The sequence below is a fragment of the Mirounga angustirostris genome, unplaced genomic scaffold (assembly GCF_029215605.1).
Source record: "Mirounga angustirostris isolate CCGP_5_RB_7025 unplaced genomic scaffold, mMirAng1.0.hap1 SCAF_9, whole genome shotgun sequence".
Taxonomy (NCBI): domain Eukaryota; kingdom Metazoa; phylum Chordata; class Mammalia; order Carnivora; family Phocidae; genus Mirounga; species Mirounga angustirostris.
This window is the reverse complement of record NW_026991717.1, coordinates 110547353-110561114: the sequence shown is the minus strand read 5'-3', so window position 1 is coordinate 110561114 and position 13762 is coordinate 110547353. Positions and strand designations below refer to the sequence as shown.

General features: G+C 35.9%; 1 protein-coding gene across 14 annotated transcripts in view; it reads right to left on the bottom strand.

Moving 5' to 3' along the window:
• The window catches only part of GPHN (gephyrin), a 624049-nt gene that overhangs the window by 480848 nt on the left and 129439 nt on the right, over window positions 1–13762 (bottom strand). The gene's annotated exons all lie outside the window — the stretch shown is intronic.

Sequence of the window (13762 nt, the reverse complement as noted above, 5' to 3'; positions counted from 1 at the left end):
TACTTAAAGGGTCTATCCAACAAGAAGATCTAACAATTGTAAATATCTATGCCCCTAACATGGGAGCAGCCAATTATATAAGGCAATTAATAACAAAAGCAAAGAAACATATTGACAACAATACAATAATAATGGGGGACTTTAACACCCCACTCACTGAAATGGACAGATCATCTAAGCAAAAGATCAAAAAGGAAATGAAGACTTTAAATGACACACTGGGGGGGAAAGATGGCAGAGGAGTAGGGGACCCTATGTCAATTGGTCCTCAGGATTGAGCTGGATATCTACCAGACCACTCTGAACACCCATAAAACCAGCCTGAGATGTAAGAAGATCTGGATCTCTATGAACAGAATATCGCAGGCAGTTGGTTTTGAGGTACAAAGCAGGGAGCCGTGATTCCACGGGCAGATATCGGAGGATAAATGGCAACAGGAAGATGCCTGGCCGTGGGGATCCTACACCGCTGGTAAGCGATAAGCTTGCGCGCTACGGACGGGGCACAGACTCACAGACCGGTAGCAGTGGGGAAAGGACTTTAGGGCAGCCCCCAGGGCGGAAACCCGGAGTGGTGGGGTCATGCGCGCGCGAACCGGGACTGGCTGGCGATTTCAGAAGCACAAAGGGCAGAGATGTGCCCCGACCTGGAGGCAGGACTGGGAGCACTGCGGAGGGGCGCACAACCCAGGACGCTGCAGTTTATAGCAGCACGGACAGAAACGGAGATGGTGTGGCCTGGAGAGCTCACTGAAGAACAAACTGCGATCTCACTGCTCTGAGGCAGAGGGTTGGAAACAGTCTCTTCTGCTCTGACTCACGGAAGAGACGCAGAAAGCCACCAGGGAAAGCCGCAAGAGAACAAAAGCCCCAAAGACTGATTCCCGCTGAGCCCATCCCCCGCCACAAGGGGGCAGGGCAACTCTGCCCAAACAGGGTTGCCTGAGTAACAGCGCGGCAGGCCCCTCCCGCAGAAGACAGGCTGGGAAAACAAGAGGCCAGCAACTCTAAGGTCCCAAGAAAACAGGTACATCTTGCTTGGGTTCTGGTCAATAATGTGGACTCTATACATTCCCTCAAACACCCATCAACAGAATGACTAGGAGGAGGAACCCCCAAAATAGAAAAGACTCAGACATTATGACTTCTGCTGCAGATTTACAAATGGATGCAGATATAACCAAGATGTCGAAGATGGAATTCAGGCTAGCAATTGTGAAGACAATGGCTAGAATGGAGAAATCAATTAATGGCAACATAGAGTCTCTAAGGGCAGAAATAAAAGGTGAATTGGCACAACTTAAAAATGCTATCAATGGGATCCAATCCAATCTAGATAATCTAAAAGCTAGGGTAACTGAGGCAGAAGAGCGAATAAGCGACCTGGAAGACAATATAATAGATAAAAAGGGAAAAGAGGAGGCCGGGGAAAAACAACTCAGAATCCATAAAAATAGAATCAGAGAAATAAGTGACACCATGAAGCGTTCCAATGTCAGAATAATTGGAATCCTGGAGGGAGTGGAGAGAGAGAGAGGACTAGAAGATGTATTTGAACAAATCGTAGCTGAGAACTTCCCTAATCTGGGGAATGAAACAAACATTCGAGTCCTAGAGGCAGAGAGGACCCCTCCTAAGATCAAGGAAAACAGGCCAACACCCCGGCATGTAATAGTAAAACTTGCAAATCTTAGAAACAAGGAAACCATCTTAAGGGCAGTTAGGGGGAAGAGATTCCTTACGTACAGAGGGAGGAATATCAGAATAATGTCAGACAAAAGAAAATGAACTTTGGGGACTTCATCAAAATAAAAAGCTTCTGCACAGCAAAGGAAACAGTCAACAAAACAAAGAGCAACCCACAGAATGGGAGAAGATAATTGCAAATGACACTACATATTAAGGGCTGGTATCCAAAATCTATGCAGAACTTCTCAAACTCAACAACCAAAAAACAAATAATCAAGTCAAAAAGTGGGCAGAAGATATGAAAAGACACTTCTCTGAAGAAAACATACAAATGGCTCAGAGACACATGAAAAATGTTCATCATCATTAGCCATCAGGGAAATCCAAATCAAAACCACATTGAGAGACCACCTTACACCAGTTAGAATGGCAAAAATGGACAGGGAAAGAAACAACAAATGCTGGAGAGGTTGTGGAGAAAGGGGAACCCTCTTACACTGTTGGTGGGAATGCAAGTTGGTACAGCCACTTTGGAAAACAGTGTGGAGGTTCCTCAAAAATTTAAAAATAGAGCTACCCTATGACCCAGCAATTGCACTCTGGGTATTTACCCCAAAGACACAGATGTAGTGAAAAGAAGGGCCATATGCACCCCAATGTTCATAGCAGCAATGTCCGGAATAGCCAAACTGTGGAAAGAGCCGAGATGCCCTTCAACAGATGAATGGATAAAGAAGATGTGATCCATATAGACAATGGAATATTACTCAGCCATCAGGAAAGATGAATACCCAACTTTTACATCAACATGGATGGGACTGGAGGAGATTATGCTAAGTAAAATAAGTCAAGCAGAGAAAGTCAATTATCATATGGTTTCACTTATTTATGGAACATAAGGAATAGCATGGAGGACATTAGGAGAAGGAAGGGAAAAATGGGGGGTGGAACTGGAGGGAGAAATGAACCATGAGAGACTATGGACTCTGAGAAACAAACAGGGTTTTAGAGGGGAGGGGGAAGGGGGGATTGGTTAGCCTGGTGATGGGTATTAAGGAGGGCACATACTGCATGGAGTACTGAGTGTTATACGAAAACAATGGATCGTGGATCACCACATCAAAAACCAATGATGTATTGTATGTTGACTAACGTAATAAAATTCAATAAATAAATAAATAAATGAAACTAAAAAAAAAAAAATCACCAGGGCTTCCACAGGGAAATGTTTTTCTAATTACCAACCAACGAGTATCTCTTTAAAAAAAATAAATCGTTCTGCTGTTAGCGCGGGACCAAATTTGACCCTTCATAGGGTATAGTTCACATGGTTTACAGTTGTTTTCCCTTACAAGGACTGTATTTCAATTTCCTCATATTAGTGGAGGGAGGTCGGTGGAGGAATGGGATGGATGGGGAATGGCCCAATGTAATGGGCATTACAACACCCCAACCCCTGGGTGTTGTAGGGAAGTGATGAATCACTAAATTCTACCCCTGAAACCAATATTACACTGTTATGTGCACTAAGTGGAATTTCAATAAAAATTTGAAAAAAAAAAATCTCATCATGAAAAAAATAAATAAATGAATTACACACTGGACCAAATGGACTTCACAGATATATTCAGAATATTACATCCCAAAGCAACAGAATACACATTCTTCTCTAGTGCCCATGGAACATTCTCCAGAATAGATCACATCCTAGGTCACAAAGTAGGTCTCAACTGGTACCAAAATACTGGGATCATTCCCTGCATATTTTCCAACCACAATGCTTTGAAACCGGAACTCAATCACAAGAGGAAAGTTGGAAAGATCTCAAATATGTGGAGGTTAAAGAGCATCCTACTAAAGAATGAATGGGTCAACCAGGAAACTAAAGAAGAATTTAAAAATTCATGGAAACATATGAAAATGAAAACACAACTGTTCAAAATCTTTGGGATGCAGCAAAGGCGGTCCTAAGAGGGATGTATATAGCACTACAGCCTTTCTAAAGAAAAAGAAAGGACTCAAATACACAACTTAACCCTACACCTAAAGGAGTTGGAGAAAGAACAGCAAATAAAGCCTAGACCCAGCAGGAGAAGAGAAATAATAAAGATTAGAGCAGAAATCAATGAAATAGAAACCAGAAGAACAGTAGAACAGATCAACGAAACTAGGAGCTGGTTCTTTGAAAGAATTAGTAAGACTGACAAATCCCTGGCCAGACTTATCAAAAAGAAAAGAGAAAGGACCCAAATAAATAAAATCATGAATGAAAGAGGAGAGTCCACAACCAACACCGAAGAAATACAAACAATTATAAGAACATATTATGTGCAACTATATGCCAACAATTTAGGCAATCGGGAAGAAATGGATGCATTCCTAGAGATGTATAAACTACCAAAACTGAACCAGGAGGAAACAGAAAACCTGAACAGACCCATAACCAGCAAGGAAATTGAAGCAGTAATCAAAAATCTCCCAACAAGCATGAGTCCAAGGCCAGATGGCTTTCCAGGGGAATTCTATCAAACATTTAAAGAAGAATTAATACCTATTCTTCTGAAGGTGTTTCAAAAAATTGAAATGGAGGAAAACTTCCAAACTCTTTATATAAGGCCAGCACTACCTTAATCCTAAAACCAGACAAAGACCCCACCAAAAGGAATTATACACCAGTATTCCTGATGAACATGGATGCAAAAATTTTCACCAAAATACTAGCCAAAAGGATCCAATAGTGCATTAAAAGGATTATTCCCCACGACCAAGTGGGATTTATTCCTAGGCTGCAAGGTTGGTTCAATATCCACAAATCAATGTGGTACACTACATAAATAAAAGAAAGGACAAGAATCGTATGATCCTCTCAATAGTTGAAGAAAAAGCATTTGACAAAGTACATCATCCTTTCTTGATTGAAACTCGTCACAGTGTAGGAATAGAGGGTACACACCTCAATATCTAAGAGCCATATATGAAAAGCCCACAGCGAATATCATTCTCAATGGGGAAAAACTGAGAGCTTTTCCGCTAAGGTCAGGAATACGGCAGGGATGTCCATCACCGCTGCTGTTCAACATAGTACTGGAAGTCTTAGCCTCAGCAATCAGACAACAAAAAGAAATAAAACGCATCCAAATTGGCAAAGAAAAACTCTCACTCTTTGCAGATGACATGATACTCTATGTGGAAAACCCAAAAGACTCCACCCCAAAATTCCTAGAACTCATCCAGGAATTCAGCAACATGGCAGGATTTTAAATCTATTTGTCTGTTGCAGTTCTATACACCAACAATGAAACAGAAGAAAGAGAAATTAAGGAGTTGATCCTATTTAGAACTGCACCCAAAACCATAAGATACCTAGGAATAAATCTAACAAAAGAGGCAAAGGATCTGTACTCAGAAAACTCTACAACACTCATGAAAGAAATTGAGGAAGACACAAAGAAATGGAAAAATGTTCCATGTACATGGATTGGAAGAACAAATATTGTTAAAATGTTTATGCTATCTAGAGCAATCTACACATTCAATGCAATCCTTATCAAAATACCATAAAGTTTTTTCACAGAACTGGAACAAATAATCCTAAAATTTGTATGGAACCAGAAAAGACCCCAAGTAGCCAAAGGAATGTTGAAAGAAAAAAAATCCAAAACTGGTGGCATGACAATTCTGGACTTCAAGCTCTATTACAAACCTATAATCATCAAGACAGTATGGTACTGGCACAAAAACAGACCCACAAATCAAAGGAACAGAATAGAGAACCCAGAAATGGACCCTCCACTCTATGGTCAACTAATCTTTGACAAAGCAGGAAAGAATATCTAATGGAAAAAAGACATTCTCTTCAACAAATGGTGTTAGAAAATTGGACAGCCACATGCAGAAGAATGAAACTGGACCATTTCCTTACATCACACACAAAAATAGACTCCAAATGGATGAAAGACTTAAATGTGTGACACGAAACCATCAAAACCCTAGAGGAGAACACAGGCAGCAACCTCTTCGACCTCAGCCACAACAACTTCTGGCTAGACATGTCTCCATAGGCAAGGGAAAAAAAGGCGAAAATGAGGTATTGGGACTTCATCAATATAAAAAGCTTTTGCAAAGCAAAAGAAACAGTCAACAAAACCAACCGACAACCGACAGAATGGGAGAAGATATTTGCAAATGACTTATCAGATAAAGGGCTTGTATCCAAGATCTATAAAGAATTTTTAAAACTCAACACCCAAAGAACAAATAATCCAATCAAGAAATGGGCAGAAGACATGAACAGACATTTCTACAAAGAAGACATCCAGATGACCAACAGACACACGATAAAGTGCTCAACACCACACAGCATCAGGGAAATACAAATTAAAACCACAATGAGATTCCACATCACACCAGTCAGAATGGTTAAAATTAACAAGTTGGGAAATGACAGATGTCAGTGAGGATGTGGAGAAAGGGGAACCCTCTTACACTGTTGGTGGGAATGCAAGCTAGTGCAGCCACTCTGAAAAACAGTATGGAAGTTGCTCAAAAATTTGAAAACGGAGTTACCCTACAACCCAGCAATTGCACTACTGGGTATTTACCCCAAAGATACAAATGTAGTGATCTGAACGGGCACCTGCACCCCAATGTTGATAGCAGCAATGTCCACAATCACCAAGCAATGGAAAGAGCCCAAGTGTCCATCTATAGATGAATGGATAAAGATATGGTGTGTGTATGTATATATATATATATAATGGACTATTAGGCAGCCATCAAAAAAAAAGAATGAATTCTTCCCATTTGCAACATCATGGATGGAACTAGAGAGTATTATGCTAAGCGAAATAAGTCAATCAGAGAAAGACAATTATCATATGATTTCAGTGATATGTGGAATTTAAGAAACAAGGCAGAGGATCATAGGGAAAGAGAGGAAAAATTGAAACAAGACGAAACCAGAGACTCTTAAATCTTAGGAAACAAACTGAGGATTGCTGGGGGGGGGGTGGGTGGAGGGATGGGGTAACTCAGAGATGGATATGGGCAAAGGTAGGTGTTGTAATGAGCAATGGGTATTATATAAGACTGATTAATCATAGACCTACATCCCTGAAACAAATAATACATTATATGTTAATAAAAAAAAGTAAATAAATAAATACAATTACTACAGATATACTACCAATATCTAATTGAGATACTTTGTGCAGGCAAGCAAAATGTTCCATTTTTAAAAAATAACAATTTTTGACAATGTATATATTCTTTTTTAAATTAACAACTGAAAATCAGTACAGTAGACCTCTCTTAGTTTAACCACTCTTTTTTTCTGAGACTACCTTCTCTCTCATTTAATTAGAGTATCCTACCATTCTGGCCACAGGTATCCGTTCCATGACTGATCAACCAAGACATACTGCCACAGTGATTGGTTGATGTCACATGACCAAATTAACCAGATTATCAGAGCCAGAACTCTTTCTTGGGATTTTACATTTCAGAACTGGAAGTGAAAAGAGATCATGGAGCTAGAGGAAAGTAAATTGGAGTAAGTTAGCAGCCATCTTCCTGGTTTCATGGAGAAAGTCTGATTGCCATAAGTGAGACTAAAGAAAGACCAAAAGAGATGATGGCAAAGGGTGACAAACTCAGTTGCACAAACACCTTAAATCTATTCTTTGGGGTTTCCGTACCTGACCTGGTTTTTAAGCTTTCCTGATTCCATGAGAAGTACATAGTTACATAAGCCTATCAAGTCCAATTTTGCTTTTTAAGTTAGTTTGACTTAGGTTTCTATACAATGAAAATAAGAGAATCCACTAAATAAAATGAAACATTATTTATTTCATTTAAAAATTCTAATATTGGGGGCATCTAGGTGGCTCACTCAGTTAAGTGTCCAACTCTTGATTTCAGCTCAGGTCATGATATGGAGACCTACATCAGGCTCCACGCTCAGTGTGGAGTCTGCTGGAAATTCTCTCTCTCCCTCTCCCTCTGGCCCCTCCTCTTGCTCACTCTCTCACTCTAAAAATAAATGAATAAATAAATGAAATCTTAAAAAAAAATTCTAATACTGTATTGGTCATCTATATGCGTCAGGTGGACAACTCAGATATTGTCCATCTTCAATCATATGGTACTTGACTACAAGAATAATGTCTGTTAAACATAATTCTGAAGAACTTAATATAAGCATCTAGTAGTGCTTTTTGATTAATAAATTATAAAATGAATGAACCCACAAAAAAAATTAAACATACATTCTCAGGAATATATGGAATGATAGAAATTAGGGAAAGTCTTCTAAAAACAAAGTAAAAATCCAAACTCTTTGGATTTGCAGTTCTGACATAGAACATAGTACTATAATATTGTACTACAAGCCTAGATTAAGCTGTGTTGTCCCAATATATAATTTACAGACTAATAAATATATAATCCAAAAAAGAACCTGATTAAAAATGATAATAACTTACATTTAGAGATAAAATTACAAAGATAATTTTGGTTGCTGTCTTAGATTCAGCAGAACTATTGTAAGCATAGCAAAATGAATGATCAATAATTGTTAAACAGCTGCCATTAAAAAAGGCATTTTCACACCAAATGAATGTATCTTCAGAGAAACAAAGAACAACAATATAAAAATCCTTGTATTTTGTTTAATAAACATTAAACGTCTCAGAGATACTCTAAAACTGAAATTTAATAAATAGACCATAAAAAATAGTAATTAAATTCTAATCTACCTGAACATGCAGTATGAGAATGTATAGCTCTATGGAAAATAACCACTTCAAAATCCACTGTTTATCCTCTGCTGACTGGCATTTTTAAGAAATTCAATTCACCATAGCAACCTGTCTTAACACCAGCAGATAAGTACAGGCTATATTTAGATATGATTGCTTTCCAGACGGCAATCCTGTCTTTCCTTCACATTTAATGTCATGATCCAGAGGACCAAAATATCACTCAATCTGATTGTAGTGTGAAGTCAAGTATATTCAGGGGGACACGGCTATGTTTCAGAACCATGAAAAGAAGTTTCCACCAAAAATGGTTAAGGTTTGTAAAGAAGTACATTAAGGTAAGTAAAATTTTCATGTCTAAGGAATTTACAATCAGATACAACTATTCTGTTCAATTTTATCTATGAAATGCTGTTATTAAGCACTAATCATCTATAATATCAAAATACATTTCAACTAGCACATTGTTATTATTTTTTAATTACTATGCTGCATTTCCAATGTGGCATTATCTAACTAAAAAAGTAATTTTTTTTTACACAAAAGCAATTCTTCACTGATGAGGTATAACAAGAACTGTAGTAATACAAGGCAAGTAATAGAATACAGTATAAGGGAAATGAATTGATTAAAATGTTATTGTTACAAAATTACTATGGACATGATTCATAATCTCCTTGATAATGAAAGGAAATAAGTAACAGTTTTTATACAGTTTACTGCACATTATGCCAAAGTTCTTAACAGACATTTTTCTTTATTCTCTAGATGAGTTGCACTGAAGTCATTAAAAAGACAAAATGTAAAGAAGTAAGTGAAGTTCAATTAAAAATACCAAGAACGTATCACATCACACCCATTAGAATGGCATATCAACAACAACAAAAACCACAAACAAACAGAAAATAATGAGTGTTGGTGAGGAAGTCAAGAAATTGGAACCCTTTTGCACTGTTGGTGGGAATATAAAATGGTGCAGTCACTATGGAAAAAAAAGTATGGCATTTCTTCAAAAATTAAAGTTGATTTACCATATGATACAGCAATTCTGCTCCTGTGTATACAACCAAAAGAATTGAAAGCAGGGTCTCAAAGAGGTATTTGCACATCCATGTTCATAGCAGTATTATTCACAATAGACAAAGGTTAGAAGCAATCCTGTGTCCACTGATGGATGAATAAACAAAATATGGTGTAAATATATCGATTAATGGAACATATAATGAAATAATGGAATATAATTAAGCTTTAAAAAGGAAATTCTTACACATGCTACAACATGGGAGAATTCCCTTGGGACTATTATGCTAAGTGAAATAAACCAGTCACAAAAAGACAAATACTGCATGATTCTATTTACATGAGATTTCTACAAAAGTCAAAATCATAGAAACAGAAAGTACAATAGTAGTTGCCAAAGGCTGGAGGAGGGATGGGGAGTTATTGTTTAACAAGTATAGCATTGCAGTTCCGTTAAGATGAAAAATTTCTAGGGACTGATTGCATAATAGTGCATATATACTTAACATTACTGAACTGTACACTTAAAACTGGTTGAGATGGTAAATTTTATGTTATTTTTATTTTATGACAATTAAAAGAAATACCAAGAATACTGATAAGAAAAAAGTATTTCTTGATCCATAACATAATTTATTCAGGATTCAGAATTAAGATCTATTTCATTGAATCATACTTTTTTACAAATCACAAGAGGTTATAAATTGGTAGTATCTTTTCAAAATCTATATATCACTGAAACAATTGAAAAAATGCTGAGTACCATAAAGGGAAAAAAAAGAAGACTGACATATTTGTCATGCTGTACAAAATTCTCAAAGAATATAAACTTTCCCTGTTTGACTATAAAGAAAATTACTAGTACCCTGGATTATAAATTATATTTCTAGTGTCAAGAGATATCCAATTCTGCTATGAATTAAACTACTCTTCCTATAACTCACTTACGTAACACATATCTAGGATGGTCCTAAACTTTAAGGGCTTCTGCAAATTAAACAAGACATACCCACCTATACCACACACATCATCGGCATCAACACAATGAATAGTACAAACAGGTGTTCGATTATGTTAGCCCTTTTCATTCTTATTTTTCCTCTTTTGATTCTTAAACAGCTTCAATAATTTCTATAAATGTTTCTGAGTTCAAATAATTATTTGTGTTAAATAGTGTATAAGTAAGCAATAGGAAATCTAAAGTATAAATATGGTAATATGTTTTATCTTTCATCTTCAGCACACAATCAATGGGGATTTAAAAGTATTTTTGAGAATTACCTCTATAAAGAACACAACTGAATATAACTTAACATTATATACAGTATATAATTTGCATGTAATAAGTCATCTCTTTAGCATAAATAACAAGAAGCAGCATAAATGATTTTTTATAACTTAAATATCATGCATCCCTCAACTTAAAGAGAAAAAAATTAATTATATCATGCTAAGAATAACTTCCTTTATGTATGAAAAGTATCTATCACATTGGATGTGTTTCTAATACGGTGAAACATCAAGTTAAATTTGACAATGCTTTTCAATGTGCCATTGAGAAACCACAGTAAAACAAGAGGTCTTACAACACAACAGAACAAATTATACATATAGCAGAGGAAATCAATCTTAAAATACTTAAAATCATAAACATAAGATGAGCTTTTAAAACAGATAAAATTGTTCATTTTGAAATTTAATATGCATGCAAATTACTAATTCAAACAAATCCTCAGACACATTCATCAGCAAGAAATGAAGGTCAAGATCCTCTATTTGGTCTTACACTTAACACCTGCAGGATTGTGATAGAAAAAATTATTCCCAGAATAACTACCAAAGAAGAGAGCTTCTCAAGTATCCCCTTTACCTCAATCTTCCCACAAGTCACATTCTGCTCTCATTATTGAAACAGCCTCAAAAGCAGTAAGGCCAGAACGTCTTTCTTAGGGATTCACAACTTTCTCATCTTTTTCTCTCATGGCATCCCTCCATCATGTTCTTATAACATAGATCACTCAGTTCATTCAAGCCCAATTAGTTCTACCATACAATGGAAGCAAAATCTTGGCGAGTGTAGTTTACACAGACTAACTAGATAAATGACAGAAGGCCTATCACATTACTCCATTAGCTCGACACAGATTTAAAAGTATCACTTTTTGTTCTGCTTTTTCATTCTCCTCTGAGGCAATAAACCCTTAAAACTTCATTCATTCATTTATAGACAGACACTCATACAGACACACATACCACATTTGATTTGGTTTTATTTTTCTACTTTGCCCACAGAAATTCCATACATGCTCATTTATCCAACTATGACATACTATAAACTGCTCCAAGTGTCAATATTGACCAGATAGCCTGGGTTCTCTTCACTTCTTTTTTCCTTCCCTCTTTATCCTCTTCCTTTTGAATAGCCTTAGTGATTGTAATACTTAGTTTTTCTTTACACATCAATTCCTTTCAGCATTAGCAGTTCAGGAATCTGGAGTATTTACCAAATGCCAGTGATTTTTTTAAGCAGGAGATTTTTTTACTGTAAAGACATTATTTTTGACATATTTTCAACTCAATGTTGCAACATAAACAATTCAACGCCATATAGAACCATGTAGTATACATGAATCAATGAACAAATAGTAAAGATTTTTGTCAGGAGTTTGGGACAGAAGAGAGGTAAATGTCTTTAAGAAAAAAATCTGTACCCATGAGGTATGTACTAAGTGAATACTGTTATAGAATAACTCAGAATAAAATATTTCCCATCATAACAACTGAAAAAAATACATTAATTTCTACACTAGGCATTTCCTTCCTTTAAGAATTTTGCTAAGGAAGAAATATATTGCTAAAATATGAATTAAAGTCATTAATAGTACATTTTGACTATTAATAAAAAAAAAGTTCTTTCCAAGTGGCAAAGGCAAAATGAATTCTCACTAAATTCTTATTTTCAAGACTAATGTCAAGAAACTAATGCCAAGTTAAGAGAATGATGCTAAGGTAAGATATCTGCTATTTCAAAACAGAGACAGAATTATTTTCTCCAACCCATGCCGTAGTGATCTCAGATAAATTTCTCTTAGAATACTAAGATTAAATTTAAAATTTAGTATGAGTTTGCATGATGATTATTCTACATTCTTGGAAGAAGTACCAAATTCTCTGAAAACACTATAATTCATTGTTATCATCAATTATTTAAGTATAATTCTCCATAGCTTTTATATCATTAATGTCTAGATGAGCACATTCTTTCCACAAAGACTATGCAATACAGATAAATAATACTATTGTGACCAAAAATATACCTTCAAATAATACAATGGAATAATTTGTTATTCATTCAGATGGATGAAATCTTTCAAAAACAATTATAAAGTTTCCTCCTATATCTATAAGGAAAACAGAATTCTTCATGCAAATAAATGTTATTTGACATTAATTTACTGGGAATATTTACATCAAAATAAAGAATAGTTATATTCTTGATTAAATATTTATAGGACTGAAAGGACAACTGTCAATTTTCAGTAGCATAAAGATGGAGAAAGAATACTGACATTCCTTTTGAGTGAGAAAAAGAGAAACAGATTAATAAAAAAAAATTGAGAATTGAGTTTAGAAGCTCATTTCTAAATTCATTACATTATAAATTTTAAGATTCATTTTCAAGATTCTGTATCTTGTGACTATATTTTTTTTAAATGACTGGGAAATCATTAAAGAATCAATATCCTCCAGATTTGACACATGCTTGTGCTTTATTCCTCACAAAACACTCAATTACTAGTAAAACTTGTGGGAGTGTACATTATATATGATATGAAAGACTGATTTCTGGGCGCCTGGGTGGCTCAGTTGGTTAAGCGTCTGCCTTCGGCTCAGGTCATGATCCTGGAGTCCTGGGATCGAGTCCCACATCAGGCTCCCTGCTCAGCAGGGAGTCTGCTTCTCCCTCTGACCCTCCTCCCTCTCATGCTGTCTCTCATTCTCTCTCTCGCAAATAAATAAAATCTTAAAAAAAAAAAAAATTAAAAAAAAGAAAGACTGATTTCCTGTTCTGTTTTACTGAACGCATTACATACATCATTAAAGAAAGCACCTGCCAGCACTCCATTTTCTTTTCTCTGCTGCATAAGGCTTAACTAGTCTTGATTTTTTTTTTTTTAATAAAGGTGATCCTACCAGAAGGTATGTTCATATAGAAGATAGGATGCATAATTTACAGTAAATATAAAATTGTAAAAAATTAATTCATAAAATGAAAATAGAAAATGACATTAGTA